Source organism: Sipha flava, unplaced genomic scaffold (assembly GCF_003268045.1).
Source record: "Sipha flava isolate LNK unplaced genomic scaffold, YSA_version1 615_pilon_pilon, whole genome shotgun sequence".
NCBI lineage: Eukaryota > Metazoa > Arthropoda > Insecta > Hemiptera > Aphididae > Sipha > Sipha flava.
In genome coordinates, this window is record NW_020273595.1 from 131,922 (window position 1) to 159,343 (window position 27,422).

Here is a 27,422-nt window from a genome sequence, read left to right on the forward strand (position 1 = left end):
TTTCCGTTGACGAATTCATATTTACTATCAATATTATATCATTACTACTATTACAATATCGATTTGGGTCGTTGTCGGGAAAATAATATGGCCGTTAACTGCAGAGTAGATCGGAGCGTCGTTATACGGCCAAGACGAACGGTTATGTTTATGCACGCCGCTTTTATATCAATACCATTACTATAATATTATTCCCACCAAAAACTACGTACCACTATGTCTATATTTACCAATAGCATGTATACTGTGTCTAATGTCATGGCTTAATACCTATCGTAAGTACCACACGGTTATCACGTATGATTACATAATTATTATATCATATACGTCCCGTTCTGTTTCGGTATCGTACCGGAAGAACGAATTGCAGAAGGATACATAAACCTCTGCAACTGAATATAATGTAGTATTTAGGCGTTATAACACCAACCCTATAGCAGCCAGTTTTGGACGATTTTGTGTACGACGTAACGGACCGAACGTATTGGTATAATAATAATAATAATAATAATAATAATAATATTAATAGTGTAGTTAAAACAGCTGCGGTCTCAGTCGATGTGTACAATATACACGCGGTAGTAGTTCAGACCGCGGCGAGGAGAAAATAAAATTTAAAACTCGCGGGGGCGGAACGTCGGACACCGGAACCCTTTTGCTTTCCTCCCTACCACCGCTATCTCTGCCACAATTACCTATTCACTTCCTCTGTGCCACCATGTGGTTTATATCGTGTAGCGTCCTTGGATGGACGGACGTCCGAAGGTGGCGTATCCTCTCACTCCCTCTCTCGCTAGCATGTCCTTTCTCTAATTCCGGACGGCTGTGGATTATTTTCGTCGGGTCACCACCAACATATTTTCTGTTATTAGGATGGGTAAAGCGGTGATATAAGTAAAAGGTAGATAGATAGAGAGAGAGAGAGAGAGAGAGAGAGAAACATAAACGATTTTGCCACCATTTTATAAATAAATACTCGACTTGGGTTCTTTGCCAACAACCGTTAACCTACATATAGACATAGGCAGTCCCTTTCCTTCCTCTCGCATCTTGTCTGAGGCCAGTGGAAATTCGACCGAATGCGCCAAAAATCTGTTCCTGTACTTTGTATAATAAACATACGATGCACCCTTTCCACTATATTTATTATACATACTATTGCACTGTATAATCCCGAAATCTCGAACTTTATAAGTTAAAATTATTTTGTTCGTAAGTAGAAAATGAAAACTGACGTTCAAAAAATCATTTTAATTTTTTAAATATTGTAGTATTGTACTACTATCATGGTTAGGTTAAATTATTAATTGTATATAAGATTATAATTTTCATAGAAAAATATAGAAGTTAAATATTCTTTCGTATTGATCGAAAATGCAATACAAAATGAGTTTAAAGGGAATACTGCAGTACATAAATATATACGTAAGTTGACAAAAGAACATATTCTAGCTATTTATTTTGTATAAATAGTAAATAGATGCGAGCCTGTCAGCCACCTGTAATAATAGTTTTACTCATGTTCTTTTATGTTCTTTTGTTGATTCTTTTATCTAAGAAAAATATCCATTAGACTAGAAACCCTTTATAGTAAAAACTACCTTTTTCTTGTTTAAACTCATTCGAATTGATTTGAACAGGTTTTACATGTACAGTTGTAATTTACATTTTTACAAGCTTTAATTATGTTAATTTTTTAATCAAATTGACCTTTATACGTAATTTCTTAACTGTTATCAATCAAAATTGTAACTAACTTTTAAGATGTATAATTCAATTGTAAGTAGGTACTATCACAAGTTATGATAAATTAAGAGGTACTTTTATTTAGTTTTTAAAAGCTAGTAATTTAGTTATTTTCTATAATGGCACGAATCTAAATATAGCGGTCTGATTATTTCATTTGATCAGATTTAAACAATATTCATGACATATTGTCTTTTTTTTTTTTTTGTTACAGACGCATCAACTCGGATCGTTACACCAGTAGAACAGGTAAGTGTTTTATGATATATGTTTTTTTGTTGAAAATACCTATACACATCTACAAATAATATAGCCTATAGGAATGGAAATCTTTTGAAGAAATTCGATACGACGAAACGATATAAAAGCGTATTCGAGACTTGATTAAATGCACCTCACTTCCTTATCCATCCCTTATATTTGAGGGTACATACGTCTCAAAAAATGTTTTATCGTCTCAGGTTTGCACCAAGTTTATGGTTTATCGAGTATATACCCATACATATAAATATTATATATATAAATGTAGGTTCTATATATAATATGAACACTCAGCAAAAGCCTACAGACCGTTTACGAGCATTTTATGGATAAATATAAATATGTACACATATATTATTTGTGTTTTATTAAAGAAATAACAACCATGATGTAGGTTTCTTACGATGTATCTATCTATCTATAGGTATGTATACTTATATATAGCGAACAAATGAGGAAATCGATTATAATACAATTTATTTTTGTATGTTTTAACTTAAAGATTTTAGCAAGAAATATATTCATAATAAGATTATAAATTTTCACCTTAGTAAGCAATTCATTATTCTGGATATTAATGATATCCAACGTCGCAACTGTAGAATGTGATGTAAATTATTACACACACGTCGTACATTTTAAATTACATAAGATTATGAAATTATTATCGTTTCAATCGGAAAACTGCTAAAAAAAAAAAAACTATAAATAGCTTTTTTTTTAAGAAAAGAAATAGTAAAAGTTAAAAGTATTTATTCGTTATAGTTGTTGAAATGATTATTAAATATGGAATTTTAAATAAGTTTATAATCATAATTCAAATACGAAAAATATGTGATTATGAATGATGGGCCAGAAAAAAATTAGAAAGTGAACTATTGTTTCAATGTGTGGGAGCAATGATTCTATATGTGTATGTGTGTACAATAATAAAACGATATGACTGAGATGGTGGAGGAGTAAGAGAAGAAGTAACATAAAGCTTCTCTTCTCACGCCCAAAGGAGAAGGACTCGTTCAATTATCGGTCCATCTCTCACTTTAATCTATTTTCCACGGGTTCTTTTTTCTCTTATTTTTCTTGCTTTCCATCGTCACTATACCACATCGCGTTTTCTTCCACCACCGATCGTTTCTCCCACGGGTCGTTCGCTCTTGTATTCGTGTGTGTGTGTGTGTATGTGTGTAACTACAAGTGGAATAAAATTGAAAGTATGTGTACGGATGGCGAAGGAGTGAGAGAAAAATTGAACGTGACCGAAATCAGCACGAGAGACTTACCCGGTTTGACACTGGACTTTACTCCTATATGGCTATATATATATATATATATGGTTCCTTGAACGAATTACATGGGCACATCCATAGGGATTATTATCAACCAGCAGGAGAGTTTCATGTAGTAACACCCACATACGTCTTCAACTTTTTCTTTTTAATCGACTGCGTCGTATCTTACACGAAAACAATTTTTTAAACCTAATATTTTTTTTTTTTTTTGTATTGCATCAATCTAAAGTCAAGGGAACATTTTTTATTGTATATAACATTTCATTACATGAATATTTTCGTTTTTCAATTTTTGTATACACGTTAACAAACCTTAATAATTAATTTACATTTTCTTTTCATATGTTATTAAATCAATAAAAATATATTTTATATTATTCTTTTATTCAATGTTACAGATTTTTTCTTTCCTCGATATTATCATAATGTATAAAATAAAATCGTTTATATGTAACCATATATATATGTATGTATGTGTGTATTGTCAAATAACTCAATTAACTCAAATAAATCAAATAACTCTTTAATTTTGTTTACAGTCGTTAAAATAAAATATATGTTGTAATACATTTTATTCATTTTATCTAACATATTTTGTTCACTTATAATAATTAATTTAAGTTATTTATTACTCTTGTTATCATTCCTGACTTAAATATTAAGTTAATTTTCGCTATTGTTCTATAATGCGTCTCTAACGGAAAACCTTTAATAGTTAATAATTAAAATAATACAAGATATTTTTTTTTTATGCACATTAAAAGTATAAAATTAAAAATGTTTGAAATATTTTGGTGAAGACATTTTTGGTTTCCAAAGAGATTAAATTAATCAATATATCTTGTGCATTATAATAAATAAGAAGAAATATATAAGAACATAATTTGTAGAAAATTGTATTGTATTAAAAACAAACTACGTAAAAAATTTAAATTTTCCTATCTGTATATGAGATATAGGTACATAAAAATGTGAAATATATCATTAAATTAAAAATTAATTAACATACACAAGTTCAAGTCGACACGGATTAATCTTTTTACATCGACTTAAAAAATACAGAAAATATTGTCTATAGTTAAATAAGGAATTCCCTAATAATGATGCGTAAATGTTAAAATATATAAAAAGCAATGAGTTGATAAATTTTTGAAAAAAAATCTTTTAAAGTTTTCGATATGTTGAAAGAACGAAGAGTATATACCAATACAATATTATAATGGATGTAAAAAAAAGAAAGAAAAACAAAAAGAGGATTCATTGTACCTATACATGTCTTCCAGTCAATGAAAAAAGCGAACAGTGTATTGAGCGAGAAGTATCTGTTTTGTGTATGTTTCTCACGAATGATTTTCCTCCCTCTTTCGCAGTGGTATAAATGATCTCGTTTTTCTTTCTTTTATTTTCTTCTTTTTTTCTCTGTCGTTCATTGTATCATAGCTATCTTTTCTCTCTCTACTTTTTTTGTCTTTTTTTATACATGCGTCAACATCAACCGACGACATGAGTTTCGTCCGCGTGCGTATCCGGTGACATTCTTTCCTCACATTATATTCTTACCCAGCTTTGAACCCTTGGAAGAGCATGAAACGACACCCAAGGGATAATTCGAATGGCCTATACGTGATGGACTTTCAAGCCCGCGCGTGATTAATCATTTCTTAGACATAACAGGAAGTCTATATATATATATATTTTGCATTATATAATAATATTTTTCTAGACTGTCAACTTCTCCCACCCACGCCCAATTAACATTTTAATTCGTGTACTATAAAATAAACAAAATTACACCCACTGTTTTGTTTTCCAATTTATATATTTTTATAGTGTTATCAAATGATGAAAATAATACGCTTAACTAACCCGTTCTCCAGAAACCAATATATTTGGGTGAAATGCATTCATTTATGTGCGGTTTTATTCAACATTTACATTAATTTTTAATTAGTACCGAATACAAAACGGACCATCACTAGTCGAGGCATATTAATGTTTTGTTTATGTAAAATAAATTGTTCAATGAATAAATTATAACAAAAGATCCTACAAACAGCTCGGAATCGAGGAGGGAGATATTGAATTATTTAAATTGAAAACACATTTGCCTAGCGGAAACAACGTTAATTTCTCGTAAAACACATCGAAAAAAAATTAGAATTTCAAATAATTTATTTTTTAGTATTATATTTTATATTGATACATGTTAAGTCCACCGATAAGATAGTTGATAAAATTACCTATCAGTATCTAAATGCCAATTACATACGGGTATTTTCACTAGGTTGCGCCTGATGATATATATTATGAGTATACTTTCTTATAATTATTATTTATTTTCTTAATTAACTGCCTTCCTATAACATGATTTCAGCTCTAAATTTGTTTTATCCTATTTTTACAAAACTTCCTGTAATTATTTTATACGAATAATTTATAATTTAACTAATATAACATTGAAAATTAAAATTTTTTAGTTTTTTTTTTTTTTTAAAAAAAAGTTTCATGATAATAATAAAAATAATCAATCGAAAATAATAATTTCCAACCACAAATCTGATTTATAATAAACGTTTATCATTACAAAAGAAAAATAATGGTAACATTATTTTTTCGAGTAAAAGTTCAGGAAAAAGTTCAATGTTTTATAGGTGTTAAAAATGCTCATACTGTGTTCTTGAAACTTTTTTATTGCTTTGTTATTTATTTTCCTAGGTATGTTATTTTATTGAAATATTGAAACATGCAACACTTAACATTTTTTTTTATTGTGTTTGAGATTTACTGTAGTTCGAATTTTGAAGAATGATAATAAAAAAAAAAAGACAAAACTCCTAGATCGGGTAAGACTTAACAGTATGGTGAGATATAGAGATGGATCAATGATATTGCTGTATTGGTCTCTTAAAATTGAAACCAAAATACCATTACTCTGGAAAAAACTATTTTAAGTGAAATAAATCGAATTGATCAGTTTATATTTCTAAAGATAATCGGTATAGTAAAAACAAATTGCTTAATAAACTTTAGCAAATTGCAATCTAAAATTTCGAAAAATTGACAATTTTAAGTGCCTAAAACCTGTAAAATTTCAATAAAGTATTTAAAAATTATGAAAACTTAAAATAATATTTTAAGTACCTACTCAATAAATGTTTCAAGTTGCTTCGATTAATGTTTAAAAGATGACTTAATAACTAATATTGTTTAATTTTAATGAAAATTCGTTGAAATAACCGATTTTATCGAAGTTTAATTATGTAACACTTGTTTTATACTAAAATGAAAAATTTTTTTTCCAATTTTCAAACTTCCGCTATAGAAATGTAAAATTATATAAATTTTAGGTAAAAAAAAATGTAGCGGATTTTCTTAATTTTTATAGTTTTGTTAAAATTTTAAAATTTAAATACTGGTACATTTGTTTCCTTAAATTATGTTTATTTTTTTATTAATCAATAAAAGACATGTATGAAATATGTAGTATATAGACATATAGTAAATAAAGATATTATAATTTTATATTACATTTTCAACACATTTTATCTAATCCAAATTATTTTATCAACATTTTTCAAAAAAAGTATAAAGAAAATGACATTTTCAATGATCTATAAATAGCTAAAAAACAACTTTGAAAATTATACTATCAAAAAAAAAAAAAAAAAAAGGGGGGGGGGGAACATAAACATTCAGTGAAAATTATTAGAAAACATTTCCTACCCTAAACCTCTAATGTTGATCGGAGTAATTCTTCTGGTCGAAATCGTCTTTATAGACACAAAAAAAATTGTAATAACAGTATACGACGTAATGTATGATGTGGACCTATGAATATAACTGTAAAACAATTATGTCATAAAATATTATATGGACCTATGGTTATCCAAAATAATATTTTTATTTTAGAATTATACCAATAATTTTTAATTACATCGTCAATCGATGAGAACTCGAAAACACTGGATGCCGTTCCAAACAATATTACGGAACAATACTTTAAACTGTATATCTCGTCGTTATACACTATAGGTATGAAAAAATTATGAATAACATCGGTGCTAACTCATGAAACGTATAGTGGCCAAAATCAGTATTCCATCGCGACTCAACGGTCGCCGGACACCTATCGAATCGTAATGATGACAGTAAAAGTAGTAACAAGAAAAATGCATACGCACTCGCGTAAAGCATTTTCTGTAACGCAGATCCTTTGTGTTTATGCGCGGAAGAAAGATTTTTTAACGTGCGATTATTATTGTTACTGTTATCCAGTGACGCAACTAGTGGTGGAGTTTGGGGGTTGTGACCCCCACTGAAAATTTTCTGAGATTCTTACAAATTCTACGTAGGAAAAAAAATGTATTATAATAAAGACACGAAATAGCTGATTAATATGAAATATGAATATTATTCGTATTATAATTGATAACAATAATAATATGACAATATGGAACGTTACGTTCAACTTTAAAACATCAATAACCTTGTTACTATAATTTCTCGATGGTCGATTGTATAATACTTTTTTTTTTTTTTGTGGTACCACAATATGAAATAAAAGTTAAACAGTTTAATTTGTAATTTAAATGTTTTACTCGTAAGCTTAACTTACATCTTACTTCCTTATCCCTACTAAACACTCGCAGAAAATGCTTATTTTTTCCAAATACCCAACCCCCCTCCAAAACCAATCCTAGTTGCGCCACTGCTGTTGTCGTTATCATTAATAATATTGCCGTACGATATATCGTACGCAGTTGTTGTTTTGGTCCTGCGGAAACCGAGAACTGTTTTTCCAGTCGAATGCTAGAAGAGTACACACCGCTTGATTGACGCGCCCGTACCAGCAGTGGCGTATCCAGAATTTTTTTTTGGGAGGGGTTATAAATAATGTAACATTCAATTTTTTTTTTGAATTTTGTGTGTTTTTATTATAATCAATAGATAATATACATACATTAAACATTTTCGAGGGGGGTTATAACCCCCTAACCCCACCCCTGGATACGCCACTGCATACCAGTATTATATTTATTTACCTATCGCGCGCGCGGTGACGACGGTGTGGCGTTTCGAACGTGAGAACAACGACACTGTTACCGTAACCGCTGTAACCGCTGGCCCCGCCGATTCATTGAACTGTACAGGTTCCGCGTGCGTCCGCGTGCTCGCGCACAATGCGTCCAACGTACGAACGCAATAATGCTGTGCGCGTAAATCGATCGATTTTTATTTATTTATTTATTTATTTATTTTATTTTCTATTGTTGTTGTTATTCTTTTATTCTAAACATACCGTGAGAGTGTGAACGCTACGCGCATTACAAGGCGATTCGACGTTTTACCCCGTCGTTTGGACGTGCGGTTAAAAAATAATACCCACATCTAGACGCGTTGTAGTAGGATCACATACAAATTCCTAATACCTGTAAATATTCTTTACGTTTACCGTCTGATGTTATTCGAGGCTTGTCTTGTTTAACCGTTGACCTTCTCTAACTTCACTTTTAACTGACTCTACTACGGTTATCGCCTAAAAATCCATACCAATTTTTCTTTTGCTATTCGTTTTTTTTTTTCGGAGACATGGGTATTTCCTCGCGTTTTGTGTATAGCGCAGAAGCCATGAAAACCGAATGAGTGTTTTTCATTAGAATTTCTAACATGCACTGTGAAATCAATATAATATTTAGAATATCGATATTACTATTATTATTATTATCAATATGTTAAAATTCAAATATTGTTTTGAGGCAGAAATATACCAAGTGACGTAATCATAGCGCACTAAAACCATTGATTTTATAATATGCAGATAAGCCATTCTATAGGAATATTTGGAAAACGTGTCTTTAGTTCTATTGAAATCCGACGGATATCACTTATGTATTTATTGAAACTTGTAAACTAGTTGTTGTGTGATGCGACTGTCGTTATTTTTCCAGCGCAAAATACTTTCCACCGCATTAAATGTAATAAAGACCAATTATAGATTTAAATAAAATTCGGTTTTTTTTTTTACATTTTAAGAATAAAATAAGTTACGACATTTTAAATATTTAAATATTCTTATATTTAATCTTTATATATTTATTATAAAAAAAAATCACATACATTGATCGTTAATGTATGAGCATACAAGTTATAATTTACATAAATAATAGTTTTATCATACAATTAAAATACGTCCTATTATACAAATCACTGATTAAAATACATATACCTAAATAATGTACATACAAAAATGTTTTGATTTGAATATTGTTTTTTAACAAAAAAAATTATAAAATTAATGCTAGTCCATATATAATTATATATATATATATATATATATAATGTAAAAACGTGCCACTCAAAGAACAATCTTCTTGTATGCGCGTTGTTGTCGTGCTACAAGCTCTCATTGTCTATAAGTATTTGACATTAAAAAAAACTATCTACTTTTTAAAAAAATTTCCCTGCTACTGCTTAAACGTACATACGAAAACATAAATATTTTAATAAATATCACCCGTTTGTTCCTGAACAATGCATTGCATTGCAATGCTAATCGGGTAATTAATAGGTTATGCTTTTATTTAATAGGGCATTTAATCATTTATTTTGTTAAATTTAAGATATAAAATATAGTTGTCATTGATTACAACTGTTATTTTACGATTAAAATTAATAAAACAAAGTATTATCATTGAAATTGGCCATCGTTACACGGCTGTATAATTTTTAGGAGACTTTTCACGTTTATATGTCAACATCACAATTATTACTTCTTCTCTCTTCTTAAATAAGTGGTCTATTACTTCAGAAGATACTTGTGATAACGAGTATAAACCATTCATCGAAAAAAAAATGAACAGCGATTTATAAATCACAAAAAATCACGGCAAAGATTTTAATAGGCCTGTAAATAACTTTATTTATTTATCAGTGCTTTAGAAATAACACTTACCAGAAATAATTTCATAAGGGCGAATGCAAGACAATTATTATATTGTATTTGATCCTAACGTTAAGTGTTAAGCTATTCAACACGATAATAGGTCTATATTTTTTTTATTTTTTATAATATTACTTTCAAGTGACATGGTCGATAAAATTAGGTATCAAATGTTCAAAAGATTTGTTTTAAATGTTATACTGATTTTTTCTTTATTTCTATTTTCTATTCTATTTTATTTCTATGTTAATTTTCTATGTTGTTTCGAGTTTAGTTGTAATACAATATTAATATTTATATATAATCTAAAATTAATATGCACTTTATATATATATTTTTACATTTTGATATCGACAATTTTTCTAAATTTTCTTTTTAGATTCATAGGCTTTCGTATAAAAGATAGAATGTTGCTTTTACCCAGGCAACATTTACATTTATTTAACTTGAATAATTTACTAAAAATATCATCATTTTATATCTAAAGCACGGCTTAAACTAAACTATAAAATGTGTTTATTTTGAATGTCGATTTTGAAATAAAAACGTTTCTTTATTTATTTTATGGCTTACGCCTGGATCACTGTTGAATAATGAATAGCTAAATAATACATTTCACGATAGAAGATTTACTACGGAATAAAAAATTTAAATATTTCTTGGAAATCTTAAGTGTTATGGCTTTTAGAATTTAGTCGAATACATATCCTCAGGTGTTCATGTTTGTGTATTGGTTGTTGCTCAAGTGTTTTAGAACGTTCAAAGGACTTTTTTTTTCATAAAATTCAATTTTAGGAATACACTCAGTTCACCTGCTCCTCCGATCAACTTGATTTCCGTGCTATCGACTTGCCGTTACCGGATATCCCTATTTCAGACAAAGCTCTCACATCACTATTGGTATATAGCTTTTGTTACTCGAGGGGTTTTACAAGACTACTGTCTAGCGCAGACTCGGAAACAACTCCATTTCGGAGCAATGGCAAACGTTCATTTCCCTGTACGCCATATTAATTTCTGAGGATTTATTAAACAATATAATATCATGTCATGTTTCTAATAATAATAACTTATCAACTTTTCAAACAGCCCACGTATTTGGACCGACTCGTTTAAAACTGGCTGGTTAACCCGTTTAAATCGCTTAGATACCTAATTGAAATTATGCATTTGTGCAACAAAACGTAATTTCACATCAACGGCTGACGTTCGGATATGTGATACGTTATACGTACAGCGGTACGGCTTATTCGTCTAGATCGCATGACGAGATTCCAAAATAAGTTCGTACGTTTAAACAAACAAAAGCACTTTAAATGTTATAATATTATGCACACCGTTTCGCTAATTTGTTCCGATAACCCGTTATTACGTTACCGAGGTGCGCCGAGCTAAATTGCCAAACCGTAACAATTTAATCAGTTTATCGTACGTGTGTATACGGGTGCGGGTGTATGTGCGACTCGATCAAACGGTATCGTGTGTCATTTGTTTGCTTTGTACGCTGTTACGTACAGAATAACATGTACGCCGGTGTTGACACAACAGGACGAGTCTATTCAAATACAGCATTATATGGGTCAAGTGGATTGTACGGAGTGTTTCTTGATCTTGTAAATGTGCGGAAACGATGTAAATTATTTGCACGCTACTTGTGCGGGCGGTGCAGACAGGGAAAAAATGAGTTTTTAAGTCTTAATTGCACGTAGTTTTTTAAATGATGAACACCAAGCGTAACGTCGAGTCGTACGCAAAACTCCTCCTCCTCCCCCTGCCCCGCGAGGAGTGTTTAAGAGGAATAAACCACTAATGAGGCGAATATCGCCTGCCTTTTCTCCGCGTAGTTCAACTGATACTCGAGAACACGCGTGTTTCCGAAGCGTTTTGACACGCGTGTGCGCTTTATATGCTTATAGATTTTTATGTACGCGCACACAGAATAAATGCTCCCTTGTTTTTTTTTTTTTAACCCCACCGAACTCGTTAGCGAAACAGACTTTGAACTACATTTTATGGTGCCGGCGACGCGTGAACGGTACGACGTGTATTCCGTAGAACAGATATATTGTCGCAATGTAGTTCTTGGCGAAAACAAAAACTATTGAATTTGTTCGTTAATACATTTCGCGGTGTACATTTTAACTGTTGGTATGATTATCGTTTTTATAATTAATCATAATTATTATTATAACTATACCCAATATTATTATTTTCACAATTTCACATCGGTATGTAAAACTATTTTCTATTACATTATTATGGACAAACGTGTACACGGAATTCGAGTTTTCGCGAAAATGTCGAACAAACCGTAATCCGGCGGCGGTGGTGCATGAATCGGAATCGCACGCAAATAACTGTGTGCATAGGCTTGCTCGCCATGTTCGTGTGTACGCGGCTCGCGCGCAATACTGCGTCGTTTCGAGGGTTCGTCATTTTCGGTCATGCCGTTTGCCACTTCTGAGGTCACATAATTGTCAACAACAACAACAACAACAACAACAACGATGTCCAACGTACAGTTGGTTGGAAACGTTGCCTAATGAATTAATACATTAGTTATGCGCCGCACCTTAAGTTCACCATTATTCACTAAGTTTGCACAAAATCATTACGAGTACACTCGGCGGTAGTGTTTACACGCGTTGTTACGGTATTCTGCCGACATCTCTCGGATGTTAGTATACATTTAGCTGTGCACAGGACTTGGTCGCGGCTCACAGGTGCGCACAAGTTACTCTTTTTGATAATAATTGGCCCTTGAAATCTGTTTTTTTTTTTTTTATAACGACTCTCTCGAATCACTTTTTTATCAATATTCTTGTTCCGTCAACTTAATTGTATAGAAAACTCTTATAACCGTCTTAGAGAACTTCCCGGAGTACATAAATTCTCTGTACTTCAATTCAAACGGAACATTAACATCAAAATCGAACGTAACTAAAATAAATACAATTTTAAAAATGATTCGCTTCTAAATGATATAGAGTCCTAATTATATTTTATTACTAATTATTTGTGTCTTATTGAAATTAGTTATTAGACATTATTGTTTACTTTCCAACGAAAAATAACCTATATTTATGGTTTTTTTTTTCGTATTTCATATTTAATCGTATTTGTTATAATTATCAATTATAATCATATGGAATATATTTTATTTATTTATAATAAAATTTACGGTCTAATGCCATTTTACGTACATAATTTGTATCTAGTTTAAAAATACTATATTACACTATAGTACTACTATACACTATTCGGTCAGTTTTTAACAAAAAATGTGTATTGTAAAGTTTATTATTTTTCATCCAAACATTAGTAAAATAGTAGTGAGGCTTGACCGACCGGACGGCGGTACTACCAGGGTTCTGGTGACCGATCCCGTGGCTGCGGTTGTGTACCGACGCGTTTACTCGGATATCCCGTGCGCAACAACGCCCACGACGATCTATTGTAATTTTCGTGTAGATTTTTTCCATCACGCGCGGCGCGGCGATCTCAACAACGACAATAATAATAGGACATGCCGCCCGGTGTAATTTCACCGCGAAGGATTTTTACAATACTCGTGTCGAACGTTTACTCACTCTGTGCCCCCCGCACGCATAATATCGTAATATATTTACGAAACATATACCACTCGCGTCGTCGATCCCCCAACGGGTATGCTAGGGGCGGATGGGTGGGAAGGATGTATAGTCGACGGTCAATATTAATCCCGGGGATAAGACGACGGTCAAGAGTTTTAATTTTTTTTTTTCCCGCCAACGGGCCGCGGCGGCGGTAGTGTTCTCACGCGTCTTATGCACGACGACGGGAAGAGAAAAAAAGTGAATTCTTAGGCGGACGGAGAGCCGCGCGAGCGGGGGAGTGAGCGACGGAGACCGAGCGATAGATGTTACGGCACCGCCGCCGGGAACCGGTTTGTTGACCCTAGCGCGCGTTTGTGGCCGATGCTGCGAAACTGGTTTGCCGCTTACAAAACATATACCGCCGCCGCTATCGTACACACTCGCGCGCACGCACAAACAACACTGTCGCGCGCGCGCACCTCTATTCGTGTTCGTAGCGCGCGCGTGTGTGCGCGATGCCCGGGGCGTAACGGACCCAGTAACCTTGCCCGTGAACAACACAACAAACGTCCGTCGGGCCCCGGCGAATTCCACACCGTGACCACCATTACGATATTACCGTCACACGAACGACTCGCAACTCGTCCCCCTACGTGCGCCGCCGTCGCGTTACGCAACCCGAGTCGCGTCCGTTGCCCACCGGCCGCCGTGGAACGTATCGTACGTGCACGACGCCCACGCGATAGGGTCGCCGCATTTTGAAATCTCTGAGCACCATAGTTTGATGAATGACGCTTTTCTTTTTTACTTTTTTTTTTTTTTTTTTCGACGTAACGTTTCATATGGTAACAAAAATAATCGTTTTGCGGTTCAAGTGTTCGTTAACCGATACAAAAAACGCATTGTTATTGTCGAGGACCAATATTACGTTTCATTATTGTTTAATACAATATTAAACGTTATTTCGGACGGCGAGCCTAGCCCGCGGACGCGTACTAGGCCGATAAAACTCCGGTCGCGCGTGTGCGATGAAACGGGAAAAGGGTAAAACGTTCGAGACGACGGTTCATATTCGAATACATGTACAAATTACGTACATAACGTACGCTTAACTGCTCGCTTAATCGTCGCGCGTGGAACAAAGGACGATCTTAAAGATTATTTTAGGGGTGTTTGTGAGCGCGCGCGAGAATATGTACGATTTGATCCGATGCGTAAACTTTAATCCTTAAAACGGTTTTACGGTCCGTTTTAATCTATTGTTCCAGACTGCGTGACCGCTATATGTATACGTATACAATTACATAAGCAGACATTATATCATGCGCTAATTTGTGTACCGCTAAGCCATTTCTATGTGTTGTACTGCTCTACGTTTACGAACGTCCCTACACGCGCGCCGTCTAGTAGTCGAAAAGTTAGAATACATACACATACCGTGTATACATGCTGGTCGAGGACGACGAAATGTATTTCCTTAGCGCATCTTCGGTCCTGACTCCCGAGAATAAAACCACCGTTACCGTATGTACGCGGTCGGGAGGAAAGGATACCAAAGTCGACTGGAGGTTTTACGGGCCAGGGAGGGAATGAAATCGACGGATGTTTCCACGATAAAAGGATCATGATCGGCAACGAAGACGGGGATTTGGGGTTTTCCATTATTTCTGTACACGGAGTACGGCACTGGTAATGTGTGTGTTGGTGGAGAGAGTGGTGGAAAAAAACTCGATTATATATTAAATAATTTCCGCCAGAGTTTATTGGATTTCTGAGGCTTTTCGTGCGAACCAAAAGAATTAGAGACGACCCGTAAATATTTTCTTTCTTAGACCATCGTCAATGTTATATAGAAGTTTATCGTGAAAAACAAAAATATCGTGTAACGGGAAATTTATCTATTATCATGTATAAGTTTTTCTTGGTATGTGTTTTTTTTTTTTTTATATTCAAGAGCACTAACAGTAACCAAGTGATAGGTTCAAGGTTCTAACGACTATGATACAAATTGTGTACACGATTATTTCCCATTTTTTTATAAATTCAACTGCGTTCGTAAATATGTATTCGTATAAATACATTACACGGCTCGTAAAAAAATTTAAGTATAATTTATTATAACATCATCATGATCTTGTACTTATCGTACTAACCAAATAAAATGTTCTACGCAATATATTTAGATAAGATGAAGGCAATACGCATATTATGTAAAGTATACATACTCACCGTTAAAATTATTTTAATATATACCGTTTCATCGTACTATTAAAATATAGGTAGGCTAAGGTACTTGTATATATTAAAATATTAATTAAAACTGGTGACACTTTTTTTTATATAGCATGACCAAAATATATTTTAAGTTAAATTATATTATTCAAATATTATGTATTAGTTAATAGTAGAAATATGTAATTATTTAATTAAAAACTATCCAACGTGTGCTTATTACGAATCAATTAATTATAATCCAAGATAATCGCAACAATATTACCGTAAGTCAAAATTAAAATACTCTTATTAACGTAAAGTATTAATGCAGTTTTGAAAAAACCATCATAAGTACAAGTCGATAAAATATTCATGTACCCACTTTGAAATTATAATGTCTACGCTAACTTTTCTATTTAGTGCAAAGGATGTGTGTAAAATCTATGAAGATCGTTCGTAGCAAACTTCTTAAGTCTTGACAAATCATTTTCCATGTTTTTAAAGTGATATTTATATAATATCGTATTCTGCACATTAACAATTATTTTTATCGAATAGGTACATCGTAATAGGTTTAAACGGAGGTGAATCGTACGAATTTTATAAAGAAGTTTTAGAGGTTTATAGAAGAATCATGTAATTCATTTTTAAGTATTTGCCTGAAACGATATACATATTTTGTATTCTCAAATAAACATACTACTCGTATTATTGAATTATCGGTATATTAAAAAAAATATATATAAATAACAGTTTTAAATAATATTATTTATCATTATTTGTGATATATTTATACGTATTATGTAGAGTTGTTTTATTTTTTTTTTTTAGACAAAATTTGTTGTGTAAGAATAACTTCATAATAATCGCACGTGTTGTTGGCAAGTGTTAGATATAGACGATTTTCTTTTAAATGTACGTCCGGTGACCCAAACCAGTTATATCCAGTGATACCAACACATCCGGATGGACGATATCCATTCGTAAATAAACGATGGTCTTATAAGGCCTGAATAGGAATGTGCGTTTTTTTCTTCTTTTTATGGCACGAGTTGCCTAAACCGGTCAGTATATATACATATTACAAATAGGTACTCTTGGATTATTTTATGTTACCAAATCCGTTTTTATATCATATTATCATAATATAATAAACGAATACCGATAATAAACCAACGAAAAATCACTGCAAGAACAATAATCTGGTTCAGAATTTTCGGATTTAAATGTTGATGATCATTTTACTATTGTTTGAAAGCATTCACTATCATTGAATAAATATTTTATTCACCCTATGCACCATTGCATTCACTATTTTTCGTTAAAATACGTGTTCACCAAACATGTGTTTACTCAATAAAGCGAAACTACCACAATAGAAAACTGAAGATGCATAAATGGAGTTCGATTACACATATTTTAAATTATATTCAAACATAATGTTGTTTTGAATAAAATAATGATGCCTTGAATTATACAGTCAATTTCTGCCATGAAGAATCCCCCAAAAATGATAATGGTGTTCAAGCACCACAAGTTTTTTTTACTTACTGCCTCATTAAATTGCAAATCCTAACTTAAATCTTTATCTGCTTAATTCAAACGAATAAATTACTGATTATAAACATGTGTTTTTAACCTCGTTGAAAATGTCACTGAAAATAATTCAAATTTATCAGACCGTATTTCTACAAGTGCCTTTTTACACTATAATTTCTTGACTTAAAAAGTATTAGTTATTGAATAAAGGTGATTGTGGTTAAAAAATACTATTCTAGTTAAACACAAATTAAAATTCTTTATGAAAATAAAAGATAAATTCCACTCAATGGCATATTTCATTGTAGTTTATTATTTAATGTTATAATATTTATTTACTAATTATATGTATGTATATTGTATTAATAATAAATGTTGTATTTATTTGTATATTGTGTAACCTCATTTAATAAGAATAAAGCGGGAATATGTCAGGTAATCGAGACTACATTTGTAATTAAATATGGATAAGCGTTCAACTTTTTAGAAATATGTGAAGGGACGAAATAGTGACTTTAACTTAATATCCACCCATCTTAGGCTATTTGAAAAAGTGTTTCATAAACCTAATATTTTGTTTATTTTTTAAATATCTTATTGAAACGTTGAAAATTAAAATATGTCTAACATAAGTTCATAATAGATAATTTTTAATATCACATAATGACAAACCATTTTGATAAATAATCGTAGAAAGTAGAAGTTCAAGGTATAATTTTTAAAGTGGAAATTTATATATTTTTTAACATAATCTTAAAAAATATATTAAGTATTTAAAAATAGAAATGATAAGTTTTTAACTTGACCTGTATGGTTTATATATTTAAAATAGTTACTGCATTGCTGTAAAAATAATCAAGTTTTATAGAAATTCTATTACACACTATCTATGTATTAACTTTGTATAATTGTGTAATAATATTATATAAATATATTCGTGCTAGTTGCATATTATATCTATATCTATTTGTATTTGGTCGGTCTGGTTACACTTAATTTTATTTTAATATTTAAAATATAGTGCTTTATTTTGATAAAAATCTCAATTTATAAGCAATTTATTTATGAAATTCTGTATTTAAAATTATTATTAATTGGTTCTAATGATAACATTACATGGCTACTATGCGTAGAAAATAACATTTCTACGACTTCAAATATTGTATCGTCTTTATTATTAGTATGAGTTCACTGTGAGAATATTAAGAGAACTATGTTTATGAAAACACCTGTTATGCGATACCAAATAATCAACACTTGAAACTCAACTCCATTGGTCTCCCTAAAGTAAACATCGAGATACAGCTTTGTCTCTGAAGGGTCAAAGTAAGGAAAAGACACGTTCTAGGAAAGACAAACAGACAGTTACTCTGCCGGATCGAGGGTCGGATGAAAGGTTATGATAACGTGTGGGTGGAAACGATGATCATTACGCACTCGTCAAGTGTCACTCGACTTATGACACGCTATTTTTTTTTTTTTTTTTGAAAGGATCGCTATTCTCGTGCTTCCAAAGAAAATAATATAATATGCATAAACGCATCAATGTGTGTTTATGTAAATATATACATTTTGTATGTTTAAAGATTTTTTTTTATTACGACGAACATTAATTGCCATAGTATTTCTCAATATTAAAAACAAACATATGTATCTACATGGTAATTTTAGATTTTCTAACATCTTACATTAAAGTTATATGTTTATATATATTTATATGTGTGTAAAGATATATAAATTTGATACCAATTAGAATAAAAACTCTATGTTAAAATTAATCGTGCATGATATAATTTCTAACAAACTTCTTAATAGACAATATTAGAGACATACATTTCTATCGGATTGCATAAAAATTAGGATGCTATTAATAATGTTTCGATACATACGGGCTCTGATGAAATTACAGCAATCGTAACCATACCACTAACATTATGCAGGTTTTATTTAAAATAATTGTTCACAAATATTCAATAATCTATACAATTCGATAGTATTATCTTGTGTTTATTTAATATGTACAGAAACATAAGAACAATACGTTTCTCGTGGAGTGTTATACCACAAATATTATTTTTAATCTTGCTGACCTGTCGAAAACCACATTAGTATTTAGGTCAGATGTGAACATAAACATTTGTATGCTGAAATCATAATAATCAAGTGTTTACGATATAATACAAAAAATGACTTACGCAGATCGTTCTTAGAAGACACGTATACGTCACTACATCACCATATGCATGAATTCAATAACCGCCGAGCCTTTTTTTAAACAATCAACGAGTCTAACAATGCTCGAACAACGCGTTTATTTCATAATCTTATTATCGATGATGATAATGACGATTGTTAAATTAGAAAATACAAACGTGGGTGAACACGCGAAGAAAAACCGAAAAGGATAATACAATAGTGCGATGCAGCCTAGACGTGAAATAGGATAAGTACATCATGCTCTATCTCATCGCTACTACTACTACTATTATGGTGTAAAAATGATTGTATTAAAGATATATAAATAACCTAATAGGTTACGGGCCACGGCGGCCCGCTATAAAATCGAGTCCCTATTGAAGTGATTAAATTGGATTCAGACCCACCGCAATAGTTGCTACTCCTGCACATTAGGTTAACTGTCATTGATTATCGGATTCTGTTTTCATAAGAGCTTTTCAGATTTACTACATTTTCGATATTTCTAATCCTTAAAAAATATCTTACACGATGTTAACTTAATAATATAATAAATGTTATAGTTGATGGATACATTTTTGAAAATGTTTAACTATGTATACTGTTGTGTTATGGAAGAATAAAATATTTTATTGTTGGCTATTATAAAACACGTCATTATTTTGACAACGAGTATCCAATCACAAGAATTTGATTAAATTATCTGTAAACAATGAAGTAGTTACTGACAGTGGTACCCAACCCTATTGCTAGATGTAGCATCCGCTAAACCTAGAAAATAAGGGGTAAAAAAAAATAAAAATAAACTCAAAATTTTGAGTTTTTCGGAAGGTGGGTGGATATAATATTTTGCTACGTCCGAAAAATACGTCTGGAGAGCTGCTGGTTACTAATACCATTGAACAATTACAATTTGCTGTGTTATTTATTTGGAGAAACTACGGCGAACGAGGAACTGCGGTTTGTTTCGATTGGCAATGATTCGCAACCGAGAATCAGGGTAAAAGCTTTACGCTTTCGTGGACAAAGCAAAAACCTATTTATTTTATAGAGCTCCATTTCTGGTAGTATTCCCTTATTCTTACCAATCGAATACCACTACCGCCGCGCGCGCGTGTGTCATACACTCACACGTGTTGTTTGCACAAAAGCTTCGATGATGGCGAAGGAACAAGCTCAGTGGAACTATTGTGTTTTCTTTCCTATTCTTGTTCTTTCTAGCGCCAATCGAGCGTACAAGTGATATTTCACCTCGTTTTTACACAGATTGACATGAGAGCAAACACAACGAGCGATTGGAGAGGAATGATATCCCCCAGAGGAGACCTCAAAGAAATGATCGATGGGACTTGCTTGTGTCCGTTCTTATATAAAATGATGACTGTTCAGCCCCGGATGTAATCAATAACGAGTCTGTGTCGACCTAGTGGGTGTTTTCTTTTCTTCTGTTGAATGGAAGTAAAAAGTATACCAATTTAAAGAAACGTTGAACTATAGAACGAACCCACCTTGTGTCTCATATCAAAATGTATCATTTGTACAAAATACGTAAAAAATATTAGAATAGGAATCATTATTAAATAATAAATATATTTTTAAATTGACTCACTTTTGTAACCTTAATCAGTGCATATTTATAATAATAGATAATTTATAAAGTATAAAATAAACATATGCACATTGTATATACTTATATGTGAAATATGTTCGATTAGAATCGGTATGAAAATATATCAAATTGTTAAATTTCAAATATAAGATGAAAACTACAAACATCAATTTTAAACTACGAAAATTACATTATAAAAATTTCTGAATGTATCTTTAACAAAGCTGAATATGAATAACATTTTAATGTAATTGTATAAGGTATATTCAGTTTATTAAAGATATTAAATAGTAATTTAAAATAGGGTCTTTCCTTATAGGTTATGAAACTTAAAAGCCCGCTTCGCTTGCTATGATATGGAATAATTTTATTCTGGAAAACGTGTGGCCGAAATTATTAGAACTTTTTGCTATTATTTTATTTTATCGCTAACTTAGTATATTTGATAAAAATATATATTTTATCATTTTGAAATGATATTTAATTCCACATCATAGCACGTGAACCTGGTATGAAATCATCAATAGGTTTTGACGTTTATGAGGGTTAACAAAATCTATACGGTCTAGTCGTCCAAGACGTTACATCGTTTTCACCCCATCAGACTACTGCTTAATTGACGAGCTCGATCAATATTTGCGTTTAACCATCGGAAATTTACCCATGTATATATGTATGCATGTATTTGGCGGATAACAACAACAAATGACCATCGCCCACCACACCACCTCCTTACCCATCAACTACTGAATGACGTCAACCACAAAACCCTTTTTGTACCCGCAACATGCATCCACATGCATGTGTACACTACATGTGTGTGTATATTGGGTTGAGATTTCGACAGGTAAAATTAGATCAGTGGTCCTCACCATAATACTTGTTGCCTTCTAACCCACCACCGACCATCATCCGTCCCAAGTTTATACATGAACGAGAACAACGAGTTTTTACCCATTACTTATCGTTATAAAATTACACACACGTTTATATTTAGAATTTGGCATTTTCGAAATCATTTAGAAATCTCACTGCAACAGAAAAAAACAAAGCATATTTAGATTAAAGAAGATTTATATCATATTTTTTTTTTTAATACGTAGATTCAAATAAATTACATTTAATTTGAATATTATTTATGAACAAACAATTTAAAACCAGTACTATTATTTTTTTTTTAATGAGATCTCAGTACGCGTTTTACTATGTCTAAAATGTATCTATGATCATATTTATCGTGTGCATTAATCAACTGGTACTTCTCGGTATTTGTTTCAAATATTTGATCCATATTAAATAATAACCAAAAGTTTTTTTACCGAAGTTTTTTTTTATCAGTTTATGAGTTAAAAACTATCTGTGTAGTTTTTATATAATTTCCAAGTCACCTAGATTGAGCATTAAGTAATGGATACATTTCGAGAGAAAGTTTTAATTACATATAAAACATTCATACTGAACGTATTTCTTGCTTTAATAATATAATATCCAGCAAATTTATTAAGATCATAACGGAAGAAATATTGACGCAATAAAAATAATAATATAAACGTGTGTATGTATATGGAACTAGTGTAAACGCGAAATATTGTTTTTGTTATACATAAGTATTGCTTTAAAGAAATTGCCGACTGTTTAATAGTATTTATTAATTTGGGGCACGACATTTGAGGAGTCTATATTCACACTGTAGGCGTGTATGCTGCTTGTGATCTTTAACTCAGAGGCAATATTATAGTGGTATTATTGTAGTAATAACGGCAAGCAAATAGTCTGGCTCGAATTATCATATGATAACGGCCAAGTACAGACAGTATAACGTCACGCATGGATTATAATGCCCTATCGCGTTTCGCCAGACCTGTCGAGCCCGTTTAGGGTATAATGCAAGCCCGCTATGAATGACAAACATTTTGATGAATATTAATAAATACACTCAGAAATTATAAGCATACAATTTTGTAAATGTAATGAGTTTTATATTTATTTTTAGAGCACATATGACTTGTATCAAAACCAACTCTACCAGATTTTTATTTTATGTCAAAATATTTAATTTTCTACGTGTAACTATAATTTTTGAGAACTAGTATTGCAGAGATTCAACATCGATTAACAGAAATACATTTTAAAAATCCACAATATTTTTGTATTTGATTTAAATTATATACTGTTAAGAGTATAAAAGTTTGCAATAAGAAGAATCATTTCACGAAATAACAAAAACGATTTTGAAATTAAAAAAAAATGATTTTATGTAGATGTAGAATGAAAATAATCAAATTCGTATTTTCATATTATTATTTTCAACATTCACGTTTTCAGGATATAACAATAAATTAGCTGTTTAATTGGTCCATTAGTAAAAATACAAGAAATTAAAAGCTTTTATACTGTTATAATATAAACATTACGTACTAATAAGTTCAACACAGAATTGGATAAAATGTTGTAGTTTTCTCTCTAATGCAAAAAATTGTTTTTGAGCTTTTAATGAAATATAAATATATATATTCTAAAATATTATACTTATAAAAAGTTTTAATATTTAATACTTACGAAATTTTTGTAAAAATTAACAAATAATTTTAAAAAGAAAATATTGGTGAATAACTTCAAAAATAAGAATTTATTCTTGATTATTCATGATAATTTCGAACAAATTAAAAAAAAAAAAAAAAAAATCGTAAATTATTTGTTTTGGCGTTAACTTTTTGAAAATAGTCTTTAATTATAACAACTAAGCCGTACCTAAGTGCTCAAAAGCTTTTTATAGTTGAACGAAAGACGGGTATTGGTGTAAAGGGTACAAAATCCTGCTAATGAGAGCGTTTGAATTTGTGTACATTTTTCTACATTTATCACACCCGATCAAAAGTGTTAAAAAAAGGAAAAGAGAATGGGTTAGTAACGAGTATAATTAACTTTTTTCCAAAACCATTTGCAGAACATTCTACCACACGATGCATGATTAAAAGGTCAATTTCACCATTCCCGTTCATTTAAACCCATTTTTTCGATTTATATTAAAACTAGACATTATTACATGCCCTCGTTAGCTCAGAGAAAATGTTGAATAAAAGATAGTGTTCTGCCTCTACTATATTTTACAGCCGCTCCCACCACCATTCTTTTCCACTGCTACCTTTGTGGGGATGCAAACGGGTTCTCTTTAATAATGTTAATGCCTCAACACCTGTACGAATGATTTGTTCCTTCTTTTATTTGCGCTCCAGACAGCATAAAACATTGAATTTTCCGCAAACAATAGACCCTATAGTTTTCAGAAAGTAAAAATAAAACTATATCCATTAGAGTAGTGTTGTAAGGACATATTATTTTTGTAACAACAAAAAAAAGTAATAATAATAATAATAATAATAAACAGTATTTCGTAGAAATATCATTTTAATTGAAATGCTATAGCCAAAAATATTCTTTCCCGTAATATTGATAATATTCCAATAAGGGTGTTTTGTAGTGAATTTATGAAATCCCAGTTAAATATTTTCATTCTTTGATAGAATTTCTTGGATATTTGAAAAACCAAGACACTTCTCAGTTTCACTTTATTTGTTACTTGCATTTTCAACATTACACAATAAACCTGTGCAAAATATATTTTAAAAATTATTACAAAAGTCGGCATTGAAAAAAAGATTCTGTATATTATAAGTATAAATAAGAAAATTTTAACTTTTTAATTATTTAATATATATATATATAATTGTCTACTTATATAGTTTAAAGTCTGCTATAATATTTATGAAATTGTGTTTACGATTGTTTGAACAAATATGAATATTGGTATGTATTTTTATAATATACAAATTGCATACGTTTATGGGAATCATAAATTATGATATTTAAAAAAAAATTACAAATTTTATTATGCTTAAAAAAATATTAAAAATACATAAATCTAATGTAATAACATACTATTTTAATTGTTTTTTGATTATATAAATTGAATTAAAAATAAATCACTTAACAAATAATAATTTGTGCAATATTCGTTCAACATTCCTACAAATTTATTAAAATTATTGGAGCTTATATTTTATTTATTTTGTTTCCAGGTAAATTATGAAAATGAAGAATAAGAATGTACAATGCATAACATTTATGCATCCATTTAATGGATTACCATGTAAAGTATGTATATCATGTGAAAATACACTGTAATAATATATACTCGTAGCATTATAGCATTAAGTTTTCTAACTATAGTACATGGATAAATTATGCTTAAGGAATTATACAATGATTGTACAAAATTAGTATTTTTCTATGTTTCCTAGAAGTGATGAGAAACATTCGATATTTTTATTGTACTTTATTATTTTAAACTTTAAACGAATATTATAGAACTATTTACAAGTAAAGTATACATATTTTACATATATTTGGTGTGACTACCATATCTTTTGCAGATTTCAATTCCTAAGTATTTAACATATTTAGGTATAATAATTGTATAATAAGAGCTAACCGTTGTCATGAAGTTTTATGAATTTATATTCTTTTTTTTAAATGTATTATATTTTCCGTCAAAGTATGAAACCACACAAGTATTCTCAAAATTATGGAATTTATTATTAATTTATTTATTATAGAATTAATTATTTATTTTGAAGCAATTGTTGTTTTATTAATTTTAGGTTCCTACTAATTAATTCGAATATTTCATCCCGAGAGCCTGTTTTACATAGCATAGCATTACGGTATCGTCCGTAGAAAATTGACTAAATAATATATTTGCGCACAACTTTAATTTCATAGAATAAATAATAATAATATTAGTTTTATTTTTAAAAAAAGTCCAAGATCACTAAATTAACAATTGCAATTTTAAAATTATTTAACCCCATACATTTTACTGATAAAAAAATCAGTATACTGTGAAAAGATAATAAATTAATTTCAATTTGAGTGTTACATCATCTTTTCTGTACCTACACAATTTGTTGTAGTGTAACCTATTTATATTTTTATGTAATTATAACAAAATTAATTTTTTCATTATAGTTGTACGTTAATGTATATATAATTGTAGATTAAATGATAACCAAGATGATGGTTATGTTTTGTATATGACACATTGTTGATATTTGATTTTTTAGCAATTTTGTTTGTAATTTATTTGTATTTTATGTGTGGAATATGAATGGTATTTCGATAAAAAAAACTGTTAATAAGCAAAGGATTAGTTAAGAGGTAAAATGCAAATGCGAAAAACGATTCATTATGTATTGTTATGTAAGTTTACATGGTTTCAAGTGTATAATTGTACTTACAATACAAATATTGAGTATGTATAGGTAACTCAATAATGTATTCTAGAGCTAATGTTTTCGGATATTTTTATTATAATTTATTTTAAATAACAAACTTTAAAGCCATATGACTCGATATATTACGTGATTCTAATTTTTAGAGAATTGACCGTACCGATTATGTATATACATATAATATATAGTTCAAAAGGTATAGCGTAAACACAAATATTGAGTTGAAAAGTCGTCGAAGTATAATACCGGAGAAATATCTCAACGCCGGAGGAGAATGAAATAATTTTAAATAAAGATATTATTCTTTGTAAATTCGAGTGATTTTGTCAGTCGAAACTTTAATAACTCTATCATAACTTATCATCATAAGAAATCTGGTGTACACACTGTGGTATCAGGATAGTGAAAGTGGTGGTTTCTAAAAGTATAAGGGAGGATAGTAAAAACTTTTCCTTCTCGACTCATATTTATTTTTATTCTATATTTTTTATCCTCGAGGTTTTGACACTCCCTATGGCCTGAACTCTGGCTCGTGTGATTAAACTTTAAACAATGCAAACTTTATCAAACGATACTAAGCCGGTTTTGGAATGATTTATACGCGTAAACGGCTGGTCAGCGATTTTAAAATCTATACCTATGCGCGTTATGCAGTTTTTATATCGCTATTGCGCTGTGTTGTATCGCAAATTATTTAATATAGTGCGCGTAGAGTTCGAGAACGGGAAAATATGGTAGGAAAAATATCCTGTATACGACCTA

The 27,422-nt window shown here is 30.7% G+C and overlaps 1 protein-coding gene across 4 annotated transcripts in view; it reads left to right on the plus strand.

The window, feature by feature from the left end:
• LOC112691459 (protein turtle) overlaps window positions 1-27,422 on the plus strand; it is a 92,660-nt gene that overhangs the window by 29,643 nt on the left and 35,595 nt on the right. For all 4 annotated transcript variants that reach the window (XM_025565710.1, XM_025565712.1, XM_025565713.1 and 1 more), the window contains exon 2: window positions 1,961-1,995. The gene's annotated coding sequence lies outside the window, so the exon portion shown is untranslated. The remainder of the gene's footprint in view (window positions 1-1,960; window positions 1,996-27,422) is intronic.